The 21,953-nt window shown below is 47.1% G+C and overlaps 1 pseudogene across 1 annotated transcript; it reads left to right on the top strand.

Annotated features, from left to right (window-relative positions):
* The first annotated feature begins 935 nt into the window (after positions 1-935).
* Positions 936-11,671, top strand: LOC308511117 (OTU domain-containing protein 6A-like; annotated as a pseudogene). Its single transcript has 3 exons — positions 936-1,067; positions 8,293-9,286; positions 11,650-11,671. The product of its transcript is annotated as an OTU domain-containing protein 6A-like (transcript).
* The last annotated feature ends 10,282 nt before the right edge of the window (positions 11,672-21,953 follow it).

Genomic DNA, 21,953 nt, shown 5'->3' on the forward strand with positions numbered 1-21,953 from the left:
CAGCCACTCAATGATTCTCTCTTATTGTTAATGTTTCTATCTCTCTCTCCCTCTTCCTTCCTCCCTGAAATCAATAAAACTATGTTGTCGTGTTTTGTTTTGTTTTTTTAAAAAGCTATAACATTCTTAGAAAGGGCTGTGCAAATGTGCAAAGGTCACTACGGGACAGTCGGGGTGGGAGGACTTTGTGCACAGTGGCAGGAGCAGGCAGTGGTAGCAGCAACAGCCAGAAACCAGGTGGAGGCCGAGGGAACCTATCCACTGATAGCCATGGACAAGCATGCAAAGGCAAAATGGAGGCTCAAACCTGGAGGACCCTGCCCCCTTGGTCCAGCCACCAGCCACAGGCTACTCTCTGATAGCAGCAGCTGCACTGTGACCCCCATTCCTCCACCTCCCCTGCCTATACAACCTCCTACACCAGGGGTGGGCAAACTTTTTGACTGGAGGGCCGCAATGGGTTCTTAAACTGGACCGGAGGGCCGGAACAAAAGCATGGATGGAGTGTTTGTGTGAACTAATATAAATTCAAAGTAAACATCATTACATAAAAGGGTACGGTCTTTTTTTTTTGTAGTTTTATTCATTTCAAAGGGGCCGATCCGGCCCGCGGGCCATAGTTTGCCCACAGCTGTCCTAAACTCTTCCTCCTCTCGTCTCTAGGCCAGGCCCTGTGCCTGCCGCCATGGCAGAAGCATCTGACATCAGAGAAATCTAGCCCAGAGATTTCATATGGCCTAGGTTGGTACCATCCCTTCCCCCTGCAGCCCCAGTGGCTGCCTGTACCCAGTGCCACTCTGGGCCTCGTGTCTCTCCTGTGATAATACTGACACAGCCAGCAAGGTAGAATGGAACAAACTGAAGACCTGATGAGAGAAAGGGAAAGTTGCTGGAGCAAAACAATGGATTTCCCTTTCTCTTTCAGGCAAGGGATCATGGGAAACACCACTCAGCAAGGTCCTCAACTCATTGGCTCCACCAACATCTATCAGGACGATGCCTTTGAAGAGAACAGTGACAACAGAAGATCCTCCACTCACAAATGGCTATCCACCATCAATCGGCATGTATGAAACTCAAACCAAATACCAGTCTTCTAAGCAGCAGCCCAATGCATCAGCCAATGGCTTTGGTGCAATTAGAAACTTTAGCTCCACTATTAACATTCAGAAATGCCAAACACAAGATCACATGAACTTCTGGAAAAACCTTCTCCTCCACAGCTACCATCTCCTCCTTCAGTACTACAGACTGTGATTCCAAAGAAGATGGGCTCACCTGAAATTAAACTGAAAATGACCAAAACTAACCAGGATGGCAGGGAATTGTTTGAGTCTTCCCTCTATGGATACCTTTTCAATTAAGCACGGGCAAGTGAGCACACAAAGTCAAACCATGAGAGCAGAAAAGTAGAGGGAAAGCAACCACCATGACTCTTCTATATTAGAAGAACACAACTCACACAAAATCCCCAAATTGGAAACCGAGGAACAATCATAGGGTTGTTTCTGTGGGGAAAACAAACAAACAAACAAACAAACAAGAGAAGATCCAGCCGGAGCGGTTTGGGTCAGTGGATAGAGCATCACCCTGCGGACTAAGGAGTCCCGGGTTCGATTCCGGTCAAGGGCATGTACCTTGGTTGCGGGCACGTGCCCAGTGGGGAGTGTGCAGGAGGCAGCTGGTCGATGTTTCTCTCTCATCAATGTTTCTAACTCTCTATCCCTCTCCCTTCCTCTCTGTAAAAAATCAATAAAATATATTTTTAAAAAAAAGAGAGGATCCAGTACTAAAAGAGGAAACCTTGGTTTAACCAATATTACCTTCTGTTCCAACAACAGAAGTGCCTGCTAGTGTTAAGTGCCATGTTGGTGATCATGTTTGGTCTCAGGAGGCAACCTACCCTTGGTGGCCTTGTATGGTTTCAAGAGATCCCAGCTCGAGGTTCACACCAAAATGAACACAAGAGGTGCTCAGGAATAGCACGTCCAATGCTTTTTAGCAACCAACCAGAGAGGGCATGGGTTCATAAAAAACGGGTATGAAAGAGAAAAGTCATAGACAGCATGAAGAATTACTGACTGAGGCAACCAAACAAGCCAGCAACCACACTGAGAAACACAAGATTTGGACACCCCGACCGCAGAGAGATCTCGCACAATGGGAAATGACATTGCCCATGCAGAGAACGCGTTGAAAATGATTGGAGAGGAAAGAATAAAAAAGTATACTTTGTACATATTGATAAACATCCTGAGGAGGCTTTATGGCAAGCGAAAAAGAACGCTGCCCCTAAAGCCGCAGTTTAAAACCAACAGGAAAGAAACAAAACAGAGACCAAGATCAATGCTGAGTACTCAGCCAGAACAGACCAACGCAAGTGAAGTGGCCTCCTCACTATCCAGTGCTGACATTCCCAGACACAGCCAGTAGCAGCACCCGAGTGTGAAAGAAGAACCACCTCCATTAAAACAGCCTGGAAGGGGAGGATCCCAACATGGTGGCCAGCAGGACGGCAGTGAGGAAGAGAGTGTGAGTTAAGGAGAGGGGAGTGTGTGGACGTATGTGCTGCGTGTGTGGGTGAGTGAGGGACAGTTAGACCTCCCAGGAGTCTGGGGACTGGAGGATCAGGCCCTGCTGGCCAGGGAGCCCCTGCTACCTTTATAGGCACTCCCAGGCCAGGAGCGGCTCTGGTGCGGAGCCCATGACATTCTGAAGGGAGGAGCAGCGGAGGCCAGGAGTGCAGCCACACCAGCACCCAGACTGGCCTGAGACAACACGCCAAACCCAAACAGTGAGCCACGTGCCAGCAGTAACTGGCAAAGGACCACTGCCGCATCCCTGCAGTGAGTGGCGCACTGCCTCACCACGGGCTCCCAGGTGACTGCAGTGAGCACACACCAGAGAGACCACCTCCCTGTCCTGGTTCCAGGATCCAGCGCTCCAGGACTCCGGGCTGTGAGTTCAAGCCAGGGGCGCGCCTGCCCAAGACCCAGGACAGGCTGAAACAGTGAGACCCAGAGGCAGCCAGCATGGTGCCCTGCCCAGGCACCAGGACCACACTGAGGTGTGAGCCAGAGGCACCAAGCACCACGCCCAGGCCCCAGGACTGTGCTGCCAGTGCGTGCCAGGGGGACATAGGGTGCCACCCTCCCACAGGCGCCGGGGCTGCACAGTGAATTGCATGCCAGAGGGCTCTGGGATCTCACAGGGAGTCGTACACCAGAGAAACTATGCATGTGCCAAGGAAGAAGGCCAGAGAGGAGCAGGTCCAGACAGTTCCTCAGGCTCCAATGAAGACTGGATTACACAAAGGGTCAGTGCACAGGGGAGTGCAGGACCCTGTCAGATTCAAGGACAGTGCTGTCTCTGCAGCAACTAAGGAAACTGGACTGAGATGCTTATCCAATTCCATCCCAGAAATTCCAAACTTGTCATCTCCTCCCAAGCTTTCTTTGCTGGCAGCTCTATAAACACTTTCTTTGTTTCCAATTTTGATTTTGCCAGTCATCATTATTGACATTTTCCTGGATTGTTTCTTCTTCAAAACTCTGAACAATTGGTTCAAATGATTGTTTTTTGTCTTAGCTGGATAGGTACAGCTTAAATCATGGAGCCAGCCTAAAAACCACTGTTTACCTTAGGTTGATCAGTTTCAACATGGACTATCTTTGTTTTTAAATAAAGTATCAGTAATGCACATCAGCAGAGTTCTGCCAAACTGTATACATTACAATCATTAAAAGCCTTTGTTTTTAATGTTAGCGTAGTTATGATGGAGCACAGCATAGCAGCTGTCTTTGACAGGCTGTGGTTTTTCTACCAAAAATTAAAAAGGAACAGCATCTATGAAGCAAGACATGATAACATCCCACATCACAGCTATGATGTTCAAATGAGAGCATCCTATTTCAGCCTACAGGAAATCACCTGTATATTTCCAATAGAGCATTGCGACCTTAGCAGCCTCCACGAGGAAGGAGTTCAAAATTCCATGGATCCTTCTGTCAAAAGTGTCGGAGAGCTCAAAAGCTTGGGCCAGGGACCAACATGAAGACAACCCACTCCAAAGCGCCTCCACTGCCATGTGTGCACACTGAGACTCGGGCTCCCTGGCGTGGCCAGAAGCCCATGGAGCCGGGAGGCCGGGCATGTTGCTTTACAAATGGCAAAAGGGATACAACTGTGAGAAACGAGTGTTCACCAAAATGAAGCGCTGCCTACACTGCCACCCAGATGGACTAGTCACTGGATGCATGAAGCTGCAGTGAAATCAATAACCAAAAATCACTAAGACTTGTGAAGGGGCCTTTACAAAACAGGCTTCCTGGGAGAACCCAGTAGGCTAACCGCCCAAGGCTTGAAGGTGAAGAAACAAAATCACACCAGAAATAATTCAATGTGGAAATTTTCTGAGAACAACCAAGAGAGTTCTGGTCCAGACATATCAGACAGCAGTCAAATATGTGTGGGGTCTCTATGCACTCCAACAACTCCGATGAGGATGAAAGGAAAACTAGCTTCCCTCACTTTCCCCCAGCACAACTTCCCAATATTCTCTCCTGTACCCTCTTTTCTCTCATTCTCTGGCACCTTCCCCTTTTCCGCACTTCTCTCCTATTCTCACCCATTATGCAAAGGGATGTCTAGAAGAATGGAGTGCTTCTCTGGGTCAGGTAAGAGCCCCCAGGTCTACAAGAGGCCTTTCTTAAGGGTACCTGTACATGGCATCCTAATGGAATCTATTTTCCCAATTTCATCTTACATATGTATGTTTGCCTAAAATATATACACCTACAAAGAAACCTGAGCCTTAATTAGGTGTTCCTCCCTCCCTTTTTATAACCAACTTCTATTACAAACTATAAAACCCTTCAAATGAAAAACAGTTCTCTTTGCAACCACGTGTTACACATCAGTTTCTTCCGTGTGACACCAAAAGCACAAGCAACCAATGTAAAAGTACTTTAACTGAAAAGTCATCACAATTTAAGAACTTTTGTGTCAAAGGGGAGTATCTACAAAGTAAAAAGACAATCCACAAAGTGGGAAAATATATTTGCAAATTATATATCTAATAAGGTTGTAGTATCCATAATATACAGAGAACTCTTAAAACTCCACAATCAAAACACAACCATTTTAGCCCTAGCTGGAATGGCTCGGTTGGATACTGTCCCATACACTAAAGCAGGGGTCCTCAAACTTTTTAAACAGGGGGCCAGTTCACTGTCCCTCAGACCGTTGGAGGGCCGGACTATAGTTTAAAAACACTATGAACTAATTCCTATGCACACTGCACATATCTTATTTTGAAGTAAAAAAACTAAATGGGAACAAATACAATATTTGTATTTGCATGTGGCCCGCGGGCCGTAGTTTGAGGACCCCTGGTCTAAAGGCTTGCCGGTTCAATTCCCAGTCAGGGCACATGCCTGGTTGCAGACGGATCCCCGGTAGTGGGAATGCAGGAGGCAGCCGATTGATGTTTCTCTCTCTCCCTCTCCCTTCCTCTATCTAAAAATCAATTAAAGATCTCTTTTTAAAAAGACAACCAGCCCTAACCGGTTTGGCTCAGTGGATAGAGCCTCGGCCTGCGGACTGACGGGTCCCAGGTTCGATTCTGGTCAAGGGCATGTACCTTGGTTGCAGGCACATCCCCAGTAGGGGGTGTGGAGGAGGCAGCTGGTCGATGTTTCTCTCTCATCATTGTTTCTAACTCTCTATCCCTTTCCCTTCCTCTCTGTAAAAGATCAATAAAATATGTATTTTTTTAAAAAAAAAAGACAACCAAATTATACAATGGAAAGCATGAACAGATAGTTCTCCCAAGAAGATACACAAATGGCCAAAATGCACATGAAAAAGATGCTCAAAAGAGCTAAACATCATTGTCATAAGACACATGCAAATCAAAACCACAATGAGATTTCACTTCATAACTACAAGGATGGCTATATCAAAAAGACATTAACAAGTGTTGCAGAGGATTTGGAGAAATCAGAACCCTTGTACATTACCAGAATGCAATGGTACAGTTGCTGTGGAAAACACTTTGACAAGTCCTCAAAACGTCACGCATAGTTACCTTATGGTCCAGAAATTCCAGTATAGGTATATATACCCAAGAGAACTGAAAACATATGTTCACACAAAAACTTATGTTCAAAGGTTCATAGAAGCATTATTCATAATAATAATAAAAAACCTAGAAGCAACTCAAATGTCCATCAGCTCATAAATGGGTAAGACAAAATACAGTAGCGAGAAATACCACCCTTCCCCAGCAGCACCTCACAGCCAGCCGCAGTTCCTCGGTCCCTGCATCTCCAGGAAAACTAGGCCCTAGTATGGGGACCAAGGGGCAATCACTGCACAGAGCTCATCAATCGCATCCCAGGAGAGATGGAGGGTGGGTCTGCTGGAAAACCGGCAAAGACGACGAGGAAAGGCGGTGAACAACACAAGTGGAGCCAGTAATACCCAGTAGCACGCATGACCTTGCCACTCACCCATCAAGAGGGGTCAAGTTCTCTACCCCCTTGAGTCTGGGTGGACTTAGTGACTTGCTTAAACAAAGGAACGCAGGAGAGGTGACCTGGGACTTCTGAGGAGAGGCTGGGGAAGACCTGCAGGTCCCTTATGGGTCATCTGGAATGCTGACTCCCTCTTGGAACCCAGTGCCTGCTAGAAGAAGGCCAAGCCACATGGAAAGACCAGGCGCAGACACTCTGGTCTACAGCCACCGGAGGGAGCCATCTCACATGTCCAGCCAAAGTGGACAACCGCAGTCCCTGCTGCCAGCAACTGCACAACAGACCCAAGAACCACCACTGAGATTCAGCGAATTCAAAGTATTCAATATACGAGATCGGGCCACATCATGAAGACTGCGAGCTAGGCGACTTTCCAACTCCACGCAGACAGATAGCACCCTCTCTAGGCGGTAGGACACGTGGCCTGAGAGGAACTCTACCCCGCCCGGATCCTGGGCCACACAGCCCTGAAATGGAGGAGTGAGTACAAAGCGACTGCTGCACCTGACTACGGCTGGTCCAGAGCTATAACCTCCATGATGACGACAAGGAAGTGCCCTCACTCTCCAGGCTCATCGCTGGTTTGTTCAGCACCTGGCAGATGAAACGCAAGGTCCTTTCACTTCCTACCAGAATCCACACTGTGCCCACCAACCGTTAAAGTCCCCACATTCTCCCTCTGAGCCGTGCCGCCCAGCCATGGTGCCTGCAGACGCTCAGAGGACAGAGGGCACTGCATCCCTGTGAGCATGTATAGCCTCTAGTGGTGGATAATGGACCGTGCACAAAATGTGCGGACAGAAAGAAACATGCTGAAAAAGTCTGCAAAACCACTAGCACCAGCAACAACCTGCTAGGTACCTTTAAGACGATGAAATTCCACGTAAAGCTCTCCACAGCTTTTTGTAGTTCTCACTCCTTCAGACCTTCCCTGGTGCCTATGCTGTGCAGGTGTCCATGGAATTCCATGGCTGAAAGAGACAAAAAGACAAAGTAGATTCCTTCTGCCTCCACTTTGTGCTAACAAGCCAGCAATATTTCTTTTTCTAGGTATTGCTATGTGATTCCAATCCCGATGAAATTTCGTGAACATGCCCATTCAAGAATGTAATAATGGGGGAGACACTCAGAATTCATGGCATCAGCAAGTCGGAAGGTATGCGAGAAATCTGTGGTCGTTCCACATGGTTTTCAAGGGCGAAAAGGACACACGGGCTCATTCTCCTCGTTTCAGAGGTGAGGAATCTGGGCTCAGCACGGTACAGAGCTTGATGCCTTTGGAGGGAGCAGGAGGAAGAGCTGGGACGAGAACCCAGGTTTTGGGAATCTCAGAGGCAGACATCAGCTCTGTTGAGGATGCAATGCCAGCAATTATCTTTTTATTATATTGTTTCTCCACGGACCACCGGTTGGCGAACAAGGTTAGACGACCAAGTCCATTCCCCACCTCACACTTGCAAGCAAGCATTTCTCTGGATTCTATCAGGGGGGGACATTTAAAGGCCACATCTATCTTCTATTAAAGGGAAGAGTAACATCTTGCTAAACTTCCAATTCAAATTTAAATATACAGGGTTTTCACGTACTACATATAATTTAAAATTTATGCTTATTTCTTATCTGTCATGGGGAAGTCTGAATTCCTAACCGCCTCAACATTACTATTACTAGTAAAATTGCTGAATCTAATTTAAACTATTTGTTAGCCTTGGAATGTATCTTACTGAGAATGTTTGGTAAAAATATTGTATTCTAGAGCAGCCCGCCACTGGAGGCTGAGATCAGCTACCTGTTGGAGGTTGGAGCAGTTGGACTGAACGGTGGCGGGTCCTCTCGCTGCCACCAAACGTGGGTTCTCGCCAAACACCAGGCAGATCTGCAGCTTGAGTATCAGCGGCTGAAGCGTCGCCACCTCCGCGGGAAAGAAGAGCTGCAGGACCCCATCCAGGCCATGAAGAACGCGGTCCCTAAGAACGACAAGAAGAAAAGAAAGCAGTTGCTCCTTGACCTGGCCGCCTTGAGGCCGAAATAGAGCAGAAACAGCAGCGGGAGCTGGGGAGGTTCACAGAGCTTCCCCCTGCCAGCAGCAACCTCCATTCCCTCACTGAGGGTCTGGCCAAGATGGCTCCTGAGAACCGGCCTCCTTGCCTTCGAGGGCCCACACAGGTGCGAAAGCAGGGCGGCGCCGCAGAGAGCGTGCCAGAAGATGGCAGCGCCCGACGCCCAGTGGGGTACCTGGCCAACTGTCCCCGGGACGAGGAGGAGAAGCCGGCGGTCACCCTCGAGGCCAAGAACCTGGAGATGGAGATCCCGGCAGACAGACACTGCATGTGCCGCGCCGTCCAAGACCAGCTGCCGCTCTCCCTGACCCTGGAGAGCCTGCGGGGCCGCACCCCCAACTACCAGCGCAAGCAGGTCCACGAATTCCTGCCCTTCTTCAGCGACCCCGAAACCCGCGAGGTCTACACCCACGAGGACTTAGACTACTGCGACAACATGGTGCACAGCGCATCTTGGTGAGGCCAACTCGAGCTGAGGGCCCTGTCGCACGTCCTGCAGGGCCCCATCGAGGTGATCCAGACTGAGTCGTCTGTCCGCCTCATCGGGGAGGAGGACACCAAGAAGCCGCTCACCCTCGTCTACCGGCGCTGCACCTCCAGCTTTGGCGGGGAGCACTACGACTTGGTGAAGCCGCCCGAAGCCGAACCGAAGCAGCCGAAGCCGAAGCCAAAGCCGAAGCCGAAGCCAAAGCCGAAGCCGAAGCAGCCGAAGCCGAAGCCAAAGCCAAAGCCAAAGCAGCCGAAGCTGAAGCCGAAGCCGAAACCACAGCCGAAGCAGAGGCGAAGCCAAAGAAGCCGAAGCCAAAGAAGCCGAAGCCGAAGAAGCCGAAGCCGAAGCAGCCGAAGCCAAAGCCGAAGAAGCCGAAGCCGAAGCCGAAGCCGAAGCAGCCGAAGCCGAAGCCGAAGCCGAAGCCGAAGCAGCCGAAGCAGCCGAAGTCGAAGCCGAAGCCGAAGACGAAGACGAAGAAGCCGAAGCAGCCGAAACCGAAGCAGCCGAAGCCGAAGCCGAAGATGAAGCAGCCGAAGCAGCCGAAGTCGAAGCCGAAGACGAAGAAGCCGAAGCAGTCGAAACCGAAGCAGCCGAAGCCGAAGCCGAAGCCGAAGCCGAAGCAGCCGAAGTCGAAGCCGAAGCCGAAGCCGAAGACGAAGAAGCCGAAGCAGCGGAAGCGGAAGCAGCCGATGCCAAAGAAGCCGAAGAAGCCGAAGCCGAAGCCGAAGCTGAAGAAGCCGAAGCCGAAGCCGAATCCGAAGCCGAAGCCCGAAGCCGTGGGGGGCTTTGCCCCGTGGTTCACGTAAGCTGTGGGTGCCCCGCTGCTGTTGCTGTTCCCGCCTGTGCTGGAGCCGCCGCCTGGTCCCCTCAATAGCCTGTTAGTCCCTTTGCCTTGCTGCTCTGGTTTTTCTTTTCTTTGTCTGATTCAAAATTGAACAGCCCCGCTTTTCACCTGGTCTTGCTTCCTCCTCCCCCTTTCTGTCTTTGCCTCCTTCACAGGGTGGGGCACATGGACTCGGCACTGGGAAGGGATCTGTATTGTATCACTTGAGGGGGTCAGTTTGAAAGTTCCAGCCGCATCTTGCCCTTAAGGGTTTTTGCCTCCATGACCGATGAGAATTGGCTATGTTACAAACAATGTGGGGGTTAAAATGGAAACTGGGTTTGATGGCGTTATTAACTTGGGGGGAAAATCAGTTTAGTTCAGCATCTTCAGACTGTCCATGAATATATTGGATCACTTAGATATACTTGGCGTTTATGTACTAGGAATGCCTTATGAATGCCTTATGCCTTTTGCCTAGTTCTTGGTGGGGGGAGGGATTGTTTCCTGGGTTGTTTGGGGTTTCTTTTTTTTAACTACTGTACATGTTGACATAATTAATCACCTATCTCGTCTCCAAGTGTAAGTTACAATAATACTGAAGTGCTTCAGGTTCTCTACATATGGTATTACCACTCACTACTGACTTTTGAGATCATCTCCTTTAACAAGAATTGTACGAACTCCCTGGAGAGGATTCCCTCCTGGATGTTTCTGTCACACCCTGTGTGTATCACCATACCATGTGCTGTCTGTCTCCCTCACCTAGTTGGTAGAGCCTTTGGAGCAGAGTATGCATATTTATATCCCAGCAGCTACCACATAAAAGGTTCTCAGTAAATATTTAGTTGACTCAAAAAAAAAAATATATACATATATATATATATATATATATAGATATAGATATAGATATATCTATACATATATATATATATATAGATATAGATATAGATATATCTATATCTATATATATATATTGTATTCTAAGTTCAGTCAGAATAATTCTTTTCTCTACTTGGTTATGTCACTAACAAAGTACAACTAGATTCACTTGCTTCTTTTTCTTTTTTCATTTTGTGTGTTTTTTTCTGGATGTAATCTGTGTTATAATTGCCTCAAAACTTTATTCCAAAGTCATATTATATACCAAGGTGTATACAGATAAGTTTTGCCCCCATCCTGGTCTCCTCTACCCTGACTCCTCCCACCCCCTATATAGTTTCATTAGTTTTTATTGTCTTTTTATTATATTGTTTCTCATCAAAAATATAAGCAAATGTGTACAAATATTAAAAAAATACAATATACCATTACAGTGAAATATTATCTATACTAATGAAAGGCTAATATGCTAATTAGACCGGGAGACCTCTGGATATCCTTCCGGATATAGCCATGGCAGCGGGGCTGAGGCAGAGGCGGTTAGGGGCGATCAGGCCAGGAGGGGAGGGCAGTAGGGGGTGATCAGGCCAGCAGGGGAAGACAGCTGAGGGAGAGCAAGCGAGCAGTGAGGTCCAGTTGGGGGCAAACAGGCTAGCGGGGGGTAGGGGGGGGGGCATTGGGGGATAAGCAGGCGAGCAGTGGGGGAAAGTTGGGAGCGAACAGGCAAGCAGAGGGGGGCAGTTGGAGGCAAGAAGGCCTGCAGGCAGAGTGGTGAGGGGCAATCAGGCAGGCACGTAGGTCAGCGATTAGGAGACAGCAGTTCCGGATTGTGACAGGGATGTCCGACTGCCGGTTTAGGCCCAATCCCACAGGGCCATGAGGGATCCCACAGGGACTGGGCCTAAACTGGCAGTCAGACATCCCCCGAGGGGTCCCAGATTGGAGAGGGTGCAGGCCGGGTGAGGGACACCACTCCCGGTGCATGAATAGCATGAACCAGGCCACTAGTACACCTATGAAAAAGAATGCAGGCAGAGCACAGAGGATTTTTAGTGCAGTAAAAATATTTTGTATATTATAATGATGGATATACAGGGTGAGGGGAAAATAGGTTCACATTTATGAGTACACAAAACAGTTCATTCTTGTATTATTATTTGTTAACTATTGTTTCTCAAAGGAACCACTGTAAACCTACTTTTGCCCCACCCTGTATGTCAGTATACATTCATCCAAACCCATTCCCACCACACCAAAAGTGAATCCTAAGGTAAACTATGGAATTTGGGTGATAATGATGAGTCAATGTAGGTTCATCCTTAGTTAAAAATGTATCCCTCTGGTTAGTGATGCTGACAGTGGGAGAGGCTATGCATGTGGGAGGGCAGCAGGTATATATGGGAGATCTCTATACTTCCTCTGGATGTTGAAATAAACCTAGAACTGCTCTAAAAAAAGTCTTTTAAAAAAAAAAGAAGAAATGATTGACCTGTCCTGCAACACAGATGAACCTTGAAAACATTATGATATCTAAAAGAAATCATTCAAAAAAAACACATATTGGTCCCAGCCGGTGTGGCTCTGTGGTAGAGTGTCGACCCATGAACCAAGAGGTCATGGCTCAATTCCCAGGTAGGGCACTGCCTAGGTTGCGGGTTTGATCCCCAGTTGGGGGTGTGCAGGAGGCAGCCGGTCAATAATTCTCTCTCATCACTGATGTTTCTCTCTCTCTCTCCTTCTCCCTTCTTCTCTCTGAAATCAATAAAAATATCTTTTTTAAAAATCACAAGTTCTATGTTTCCATTTATAGCAAATGTCCACAATAAGCACATCCTTAGAGTCAGAGAGTAAATGAACAGCTTTTAGGTGGTGGGCAGTAGAGAGAACTAATGGAGACTGCTACGAGGTATGGGCTATCATTTTGAAGAGATGGAAATATTCTGGAATGAGACAGTGGCAATGGCTGCATAACAATGAATGTGTTAGAAAGCACTGAAATGCACACTCTAAAATGGTAACAGTTATGTGTATGAACTGTGTTTCAAAAAAACCTTCAAAATTAGGCAATAATGAACATTTTCCAAACTCACTGCTGGTGTGGGTCGTGAACTCAGGAACTGAGCTAGGTGGTTCTGGTCCAGGAGGTCACATGAGGCTTCAGTGGAGGTGTCACTGGGGCTGCAGTCATCACAACTGACTGGAGCTGCGAGCTCTGGTTCCAAAGAGGTGCAGTCACAGGCTGGCGAGTTGGTGCTGGCAGTTCCTGGGAGGGCTCAGTTTCTTCCCACCGGGGCTTTTCCAGGAGCTGCTTGAGTGTCCTCATCACGTGGTAGATGACTTCTAGAATGAGAGACAAATGTTGCTACCTCACGCAAATGACAAAAAAGTTTCAGAAAGCTGTGCCTCCTGGTAGGTTGAGGAACTAGCATCTGACTCACACAAGTAAAGTCTAGAGACCAGAGTTGGAACTGCCTGTGGCAGAGGGACAATAAAATGATAGCCGTAGATGTAAACTGACCTGCGAGGAGATGCAGAAAAATATGTGTTTCCGGTGAACAGAGAAGGACCCCACAAGAAACAGTAGGCTGACATTGTCACAGAAGGAGAAAGAGCCAAGCAGGCCACCCAGGGAAGCAGATGAACCCAAATACAGGGGTGGGTCACTAAAGGCCTGGGGCCTGGGAGGTGGGGGAGTATAATGACCACTCAGGGGGACTAAAAACATAGGTTCACATAAAACCTGTACAAAACTGAATCAGGAAGGATCACAAAACCTGAATAGGCTGAAAACACCTGATGGAACTGAAGCAGTAATCAAAAAACTCAAAGCAGACAAAAGCCCTGACATGGATGGCTTCACAGGGGAGTTTTACCAAACATTCAAAAGAGAACTAACACCTATCCTCCTCAAAATATACCAAGAAATTCCAGAGAAACGAACACTTCCATGCTCTTTTTTGGCCAGGCTAGCATTATCCTAATTCCAAAACCAGATACAGACATTGCAAAGAAATGGAATTACGGTATAGGCCAGTGATGGCGAACCTTTGGAGCTTGGCGTGTCAGCATTTTGAAAAACCCTAACTTAACTCTGGTGCCGTGTCACATATAGAAATTTTCTGATATTTGCAGCCATAGTAAAACAAAGATTTATTATTTTGATACTTATTTTATATATTTAAATGCCATTTAACACAGAAAAATCAACCACAAAAATGAGTTCACATGTCACCTTGGACACGCGTGTCATAGGTTCGCCATCACTGGTATAGGCCATACCCCTGATGAGCATGAATGCAAAAATCCTCAACAAAATATTAGCAAATCAGATCCAGAAATATTTTAAAAAGGTCATACATTATGACCAAGTGGGATTTATTCCAGGGATGTAAGGCTGGCACAAAATTTGCAAATCAATAAATGTGATACATCACATAAACAAATTGAAAGACCAAAACACACGATAATATCAATAGACCCAGAAAAACATTCGACCAAATCCAACACCCACTTTTCATTTAAAAACATTCCTCAGTGCCCGGCCGGCGTGGCTCAGTGGTTGAGCGTCAACCTATGAATCAGGAGGTCATGGTTCCATTCCCTGTCAGGGCACATGCCTAGGTTGTGGGCTCGATCCCCAGTAGGGGGCGTGTAGGAGTCAGCCAATCAATGATTCTCTCTCATCATTGTTTCTCTCTCTCTCTCTCCTTCTCCCATCCTCTCTGAAATCAACTTTTTAAAAAAGTTCTCAGCAAAGTGGGAACAGAAGAATGATACCTCAGCATATTAAAGGCCATACATGAAAAGCTACAGCCAACATCATAGTCAATGGGAAAAAACTAAAACCATTTCCCCTAAGAACAGGAACAAGACAGGGATGTCCGCTTTCACCACTCTTATTCAACACAGTACTGGGAGTCTTAGCCACAACAATCAGAGAAGAAGAAAACATAAAAGGCATCCAAATTGGGAAGGAGGAAGTAAATCTATCATTATTTTCAGATGATGTGATATTGTACATAGAAAACTCTAGAGACTCCAGCAAAAAAAACTACCAGATTTAATAAATGAACTCAGCAATGTAGCAGGATACAAAATTAACACCCAGAAATCACTGGCATTTTTATACACCAATAAGGAACTCACAAAGACAAATTAAGAAAACAATCGCATTTGCCATTACAACAACAAAAATTAAGATACTTAGTAATAAACTTAACACGTTAAATGCCCAGCCTGTTTTGTCTTCGGGACGGAAAGCATAGTGTCAGTCACCAGTGACTGACTGGGTGCTTAACGTGTTAACCAAGGAAGTAAAAGACCTGTACTCAGAAAACTACAGGTCACTGAAAAAAGAGATAGAGGAAGATATAAACAAGTGGGAGAATACACCGTGGTCACGGATTGGTAGAATTAGCACCATTAACATGTCCCAAAAGCAATCTACAGATTCAATGCAATCCCTATTAAAATACTAACGGTATATTTCACCAATCTACAACAAATATTCCAAAAATTTATATGGAGCCAAAAAAAGGCCCCAAATAGCCGCAACAATCATGGAAAAAAAGGACAAAGTTGGAGGGATCACAACTCCAGATATCAAGTTATACTACAAAGCCACTGGCATCAAAACAGCTAGGTACTGGCACAAGAAAAGGCACATAGATCAATGGAACACAACAAGAACCCTAAAATAGACCAAGCCATTACTTTCACATTTAACAAAGGAGGCAAAAGCATACAATGGAGTAAAGACAGTCTCTTCAAAAATAGGGAGATGTGGGGGAGGAGGGGGGAATTGGACAGGTACAAGCTAAAAAAACAAGATCACCACACACAAGAATAAATTCACCCAAGCTGGTTTGGCTCATTGGATAGAGCAGTGGTCGGAAAACTCATTAGTCAACAGAGCCAAATATCAACAGTACTTCTTCAAAATAGACTCGCCCAGGACGAAGAGCCAACTTCTGCGCATGGGCCATGAAGTTCCAATCGCACTGTACGTGCGCGCCCGCACGTGGTCTTTTGTGGAAGAGACACACTCAAGGGGCCAAAGAGCCGCATGTGGCCCGCGAGCCGCAGTTTGCCAACCACGGGCATAGAGCACTGGCCCGCAGACTGAAGGGTGGCAAGTTTGATTCCAGTTAAAAGCATGTATCTCAGCTGCATACTGGATTCCTACCTAGCCCTGGTCAGGGTGAAAGTGGAAGGCAACCAATCAATGTTTCTCTCATCCTCCCTTTCACTCTCTCTACAAATCAACAGAAAATTATCCTCAGGTGAGGATGAACAAAAAAGCATAAAATAAATAAAGGTTTTTAAAAAGAATAAGCTCCAAATGCATGAAAGACTTAAATGTAAGTCATGACTCTATAAAAATCTTAGAAGAGACCATACAGCAAAATCTCAGACATTTCTCATAGCAATATGTCTGCCGGTACATTTCCTAGGGCAAGGGAAAGTAACGAGAAAATAAACAAATGGGACTACACCAAAATAAAAAGCTTCTGCACAGGTAAAAACAAACAAACAAAAAAAACCCACATCAACATCCCGGCCATGGTGGCTCAGTGGCTGAGCGTCGACGTATGAACCAGGAGATCACAATTCAATTCCAAGTCAGGGCATATGCCCAGGTTGTGGGCTCGATCCCTGATCCTAACAGGAGGCAGCCGATCAACGATTCTCTCTCATCAGTGATGTTTCTATATCTCTCTCCCTCTCCGTTCCTCCCTGAAATCAATAAAAACAAATTCAAAATAAAACAAGTTATCAACAAAATGAAAAGGGAGCCCACTATATATGGGAGAACGTATTTTTCAATGATACATCTAGTAAGAAGTTAATTTACAAAATATATAAAGAACTCATACAACTTAACAAATGAAAGACAATCCAATTAAAAAATGGACAAAGAACCTAAGTAAACACTTCTCCAAAGTGAATATACAGATGGCCAAGAGACATATGACAAAATGCTCAAAGTCACTAATCCTCAAAGAGATGCAATTTAAAACCACCATGAGGTATCACCTTACACCTGTCTGAATGGCTGCCATCAACAAATGACAAGCCATGGCGAGGATGTGGAGAAAAGAGAACCCTCGCACACTGCTGGTGGGAATGAAAACTGGTGCAGCCACTGTGGAAAACAGTTTGGAGTTGCCTCAAAAAAATTAAAACTGAAACTGCCATCTGATCCAATGATTCCTCTTGGAGGAATATATCCTAATATGAATGCAGTTGTTTTTACAGCTGTGGTACATTTATACAATAGAATACAATGAAGTTGTAGAAAAGAAGGATCTCTTACCCTTTGAGATAGCAGATAGACCTGAAGAGTATTCTGTATGCTAAGTGAAATAAGTCCGTCAGAGTAAGACAAGTACCATATGATCTCACTCATAAGTGGAATCTAATGAACAAAATACACTGATAATCTGAGTGGATCCAGAGACATGCAAGCATGGAACAGAGTGTGGAATCTCAGAGGGAAGGCGTGGGAGGTAACCAACCAAAGACTTTGTATACATATATGCATATCCCTTGGACACAGACAATAGGTAGTGAAGGCCTGGGGCAGGGGGCGGGGGCTGGCTGGAGGGGGGTCAATGGGGGAATGAGGGAGACCTATGTAATACGTTTAACAATAAAGATTTATGAAGAAATAAAAATAAACTTACAAACAAAATAGATCCAGAGACACGGAAGCATGAGACAGAATGATGAATCTCAGAGGGAAGGTGGGGAGGGAGGTGGACAGATTAACCAAAGAACTTATATGTACATATGCATAACCCATGGACACAGACATTAGAGTGGTGAAGGCCTGGGGGAAGGGGGCAGGAGAGGAAGTCAATGGGGAAAAAAAGGAGGACTTCTTTCATACTTTCAACAATTAAGATACATTTTTTAAAAACTTGTAAGTGAATATTCATAATATCATTAATCATATAAGTCAAAGTATAATCAACCTGAATATCCATCAATTTATTAATTTGTAAACACTGGTATATCCACACAATGGGATATTATTCAGCCATAAAAAAAGGAGTGGCTTTGCCCAGCCCACTTGGCTCAGTGGTTGAGTGTTGACCTATGAACCGGAAGGTCACGGTTTGATTCCTGGTCAGGGCACATGCCCGAGTTACAAGCTCGATCCCCAGTTTGGGGCATTCAGGAGGCAGCCGGTCAATGATTCCCTCTCATCACTGACATTTCTCTCTCTCTCTCTCCCTTCCCCTCAAAAATCAATAAAAAATATATATATTCTTTAAAAGGAGTGGCTTAATAGTTCCAAGGTTGATCCAATACCTGCCACAACATGGATGAACCTTAAAACTATTAAGCCTAAAAAACACTTTTTTAATTATAAAAATAAAAACTATTAGGCTTAGCCCTAGCCCATTTGGCTTAGTAGATAAGAGTGTCAGCTGCGGCCCGAAGGGTCCCGGGTTCAATTTCGGCCAAGGGCACATGCCTGGGTTGCAGGCTCGATCCCCAGTATGGGGCTTGCAGCAGGCAGCCTATCAATGATTTTCTCTCATCACTGATGTTTCTATCTCCCTCTCCCTTCCTCTCTGAAATCAATAAAGAATACATACATTTAAAAATAAATAATGACCCCGTTTAAAAAAAAAAAACAACTGGGGGGGGGGGAGGTTGGGGGTTAATGGGGGGGATGAGGACACATTTGTAATACCTTAACTAATAATAATAAAAAAAAACTATTAAGCTTATGTGAAAGAAGACAGACACAAAAGGACAAATATTGTATGATTCTCCTTATAGGAGGCACTTAGAGTAGTAAAATTCAGAGAAGAAAAGTACAATGGTGGTTTCCACGGGCTGGGAGGAGGGGCGACTGGGGAGTTATTGTGTAGAGCAGTGGTTCTATTTGTGGCGACCTTCCTAATGCTGAGACTCTTTGATAGTTCCTCATGCTGTGGTGACCCCCAATTTCATTGTTACAAATTGAATATCATTAAAGCATAGTGATTAATCACAAAAACAATATGTAATTATGTATGTGTTTTCCAATGGTCTTAGGCGACCCCTGTGAAAGGGTCATTTGACCCTCAAAGGGGTCGCGACCCACAGGTTAAGAACCGCTGGTTTAGAGGCTCTAGTTTCAGTTTGGGAAGATGAAAATTCTGGGGGAAGATGATGCTGATGACTGCACAATAATGTGAATGTACTTAATGCCACTTGACTATACACTTAAAAATGGCTAAAATAGCCCAAACCGGTTTGGCTCAGTGGATAGAGCATGGGCCTGCGGACTGAAAGGTCCCAGGTTCGATTCAGGTCAAGGGCATGTACCTGGGTTGCGGGCACATCTCCAGTGGGGGATGTGCGGGAGGCAGCTAATCGATGTTTCTCTCTCATCGATGTTTCTGACTCTCTATCTCTCTCCCTTCCTCTCTGTAAAAAATCAGTAAAATATATTTTTAAAAAAATGGCTACAATAGTATTATGTATATTTATCACAATAAAAAGAATGAAGTCCCAATATATACTACAACATAAATGAACTTTGCAAACATTATAGTTAAGTGAAAGAAGCCAGACACAATAGGACACATATTGTCTGATTTCATTTATATGAAATGTCTACAACAGGCAAATCCTATATAATATATAGGGAATATGCAAATTGACCATCACTCTGCCACAAAGATGAAGGCGCCCACAGCAGAGGCCGAGTTCCCGTAATGAGCCTTAATGAGCAATCAGCAGGGACCTGAGGCTTCGCCCCCCCTCTCCCTCCCCCCTCCACCATGAGGCTTGATAGGGGACCTCAGGCCACTGCCCCCGCCCTGGTAGCAGGCCAGGGGACCTCAGCCTGTGCACCCCACCCAGCACGGCTTCACAGGTGACCTCAGGCCACACCTCCCCACCCAAGCGGGGCTTGACACGGGGACCTCAGGCCACACACCCCCACCCAGCGGGGCTTGACAGGGGACCTCAGGACGTGACCCCAGCCCCTGCACCAGGCCAGGGGACCAAAGGCTTGGCACCCCGCCTGGCAGTGCTTGGCGTCGGACCTGAAGGTGCGCCCCCAACCTGGTAGAGCTTGATGGGGGACCGCAGGCCACAACCCCCACCCGGCGGGGCTTGGTGGGGACCTCAGGCCACACCCCAGGCCCCAAAACCAGGCCAGGGGACCTCAGGCCTCGCCCCTCTGCCCAGCAGGGCTTGAAGGGGGACCTTAGGCTGTGCCCCTCTGCTGGAGCACGGCAGGGGAAACTGAGGCTTCATCCCCTGCCCAGTGGGGCTGGATGGGGAATCTCAACCACACCCCCGACCCAGCGGGGCTTGATGGGGGATCTCAAGGCACACCCTCCATCTCAGACCAGGGAACCTCAGGCTACACCCCCCACCCAGCGCCCGGCCAGGGGACCTGAGGCTGCGACCCTGCCTGGCCAGGCTTAACAAGGGTAGGACTGGTCAGGGATCGGAATCTAGCATCCCTGGGACTCAGCCCCGAACCCCCAGTGCCCCACTCCCCTTGCATGTGGAACGGGAGGCCAGGGAAGGAGAATGGGAGCAGCGAGAGCTCCCTGATGAGAGGACGGCTATCTACTCGCCCCTGGAAACTGAAGACGTGCCAGACAATGCTATGTGTAAGGACACGCTCTCCCCTTCCTGGCAAAGGGAGGTGGCTTCATATTTTTCTTCCTTTACCCACAGAAAACAGGGGTCAGGGAACAGAAAGCACAACTTACAATGGACAGGACTGGGGTGAGGGAGGAGTTGGGAAAGGGCAGGTTCCTATCTGCCTCAAAGGGCTGTCACAGGACCAAAGATATAGTATGTGAAAGTAACTGAAACCGGGACAGGCTGTTGGGAACTTGATTAGGTGTTATTTACAAAACCAAGTACTTACAATAGCAAATCCCATGTGCCAGGAGCCTTGGGAATCAGATGAGTTTGACATCGACTTCGACCCCAGGTAGCTGACAATCTAATAGAGAAAAGTCAAACAGTTAGGATCGCTTCTGTGGGATTCAGAAAGATGACAGGGGCTCAGGAAGATAGGAGGGGTCCTGGGGACAACAAAACTGCCCATGGTCCCCATCTTTTCGGTGGGTGCTGGGTGTCACCTCTCCCGCCCTGCCCTCATCCTCCCCTGCCATTCTAGCAAATGGGTGGGTAATGGGGTAATTGTCGGAAGATGGAACAACACTGTGCTGGGAGAGAAGGTAAGTTCTGGGAACGTACCAAGTGCTGATTTTAAAAAATAAGACGTACCTTAAGGCAGACAGTGTTAAGTCACCAAGCTGTGGCTTCCCGGCTGGAAAAGTTCCTTTCCTGCTGGAAGAGAATAAATTGTCTTAAGATATCGCTTTTCAGGTTAGACTTTTCTCCAAGTTTTCCCAGGACTTAAAAGGGCTGCGGCCCGTGCGGGCAGTCAGGGCACTGTTCACCCAGCTCGGCGCCAGGAAAAGGAAAAGAAATGCTAAAGGTATAAAAGGCACACATGTCAGAGGCAGAGGGTTCACTTCACCTTTGGGGAGGAGGAAGGCTGGTGTGCTGCAGCCAGGCTCTTTAGGAGAGGGCGTGGGCAAGGATGAGAGGATGTAAAACAGGCTGAGTGCAAACCCCCTCATCTGTAGGGGCGGCAGGCCTGGCTCCTGTAATGGCCGCAGGCCAGTCTTCAAGGACGCTTGTTGGAAGAGATGGGCCTAGAAGGGCGAGCAGGGCCTAAGACAATGCTGAGAGCCGGCAGAAGAGAGGGCAGGAGAGCGGGAGACCCGGCACAGTCGAAGCCATGAACGGGGCTCCCACCAGTTAGACTTCCGGCTGGCCGCAGCCTAGGCATGCGCATTGCGGTCTGCCCCAGGGCGCATGCGCACGTTGCCGTGAGGGCGGGGCATAGAGCAGACAGGGCCTGGATGAGTGACAAGTGTGAACAGGGCAGGTTTCCTCTCTGCCTCGAAGGGTCCTTGCAGGTGTAAGGACATAATACATGAAAACAGCTTGACACTGAGACAGGCTGTGGGGAGTAGTAGGTGCTCCTTATAAAATCAAGTGCTTACAGTAGCAAATACCATGTACCAGGTGCCTTGGGCAGCAAAGATGAAGTCGACATCGAGCTAGAGCCCAGGAAGCTGGCAGTCTAATATTAGACTCCTGCGGGATTCAGAAACATGACA

Source organism: Myotis nattereri, assembly GCF_964212035.1.
Source record: "Myotis nattereri genome assembly, chromosome: X".
In the NCBI taxonomy this organism is placed as follows: domain Eukaryota; kingdom Metazoa; phylum Chordata; class Mammalia; order Chiroptera; family Vespertilionidae; genus Myotis; species Myotis nattereri.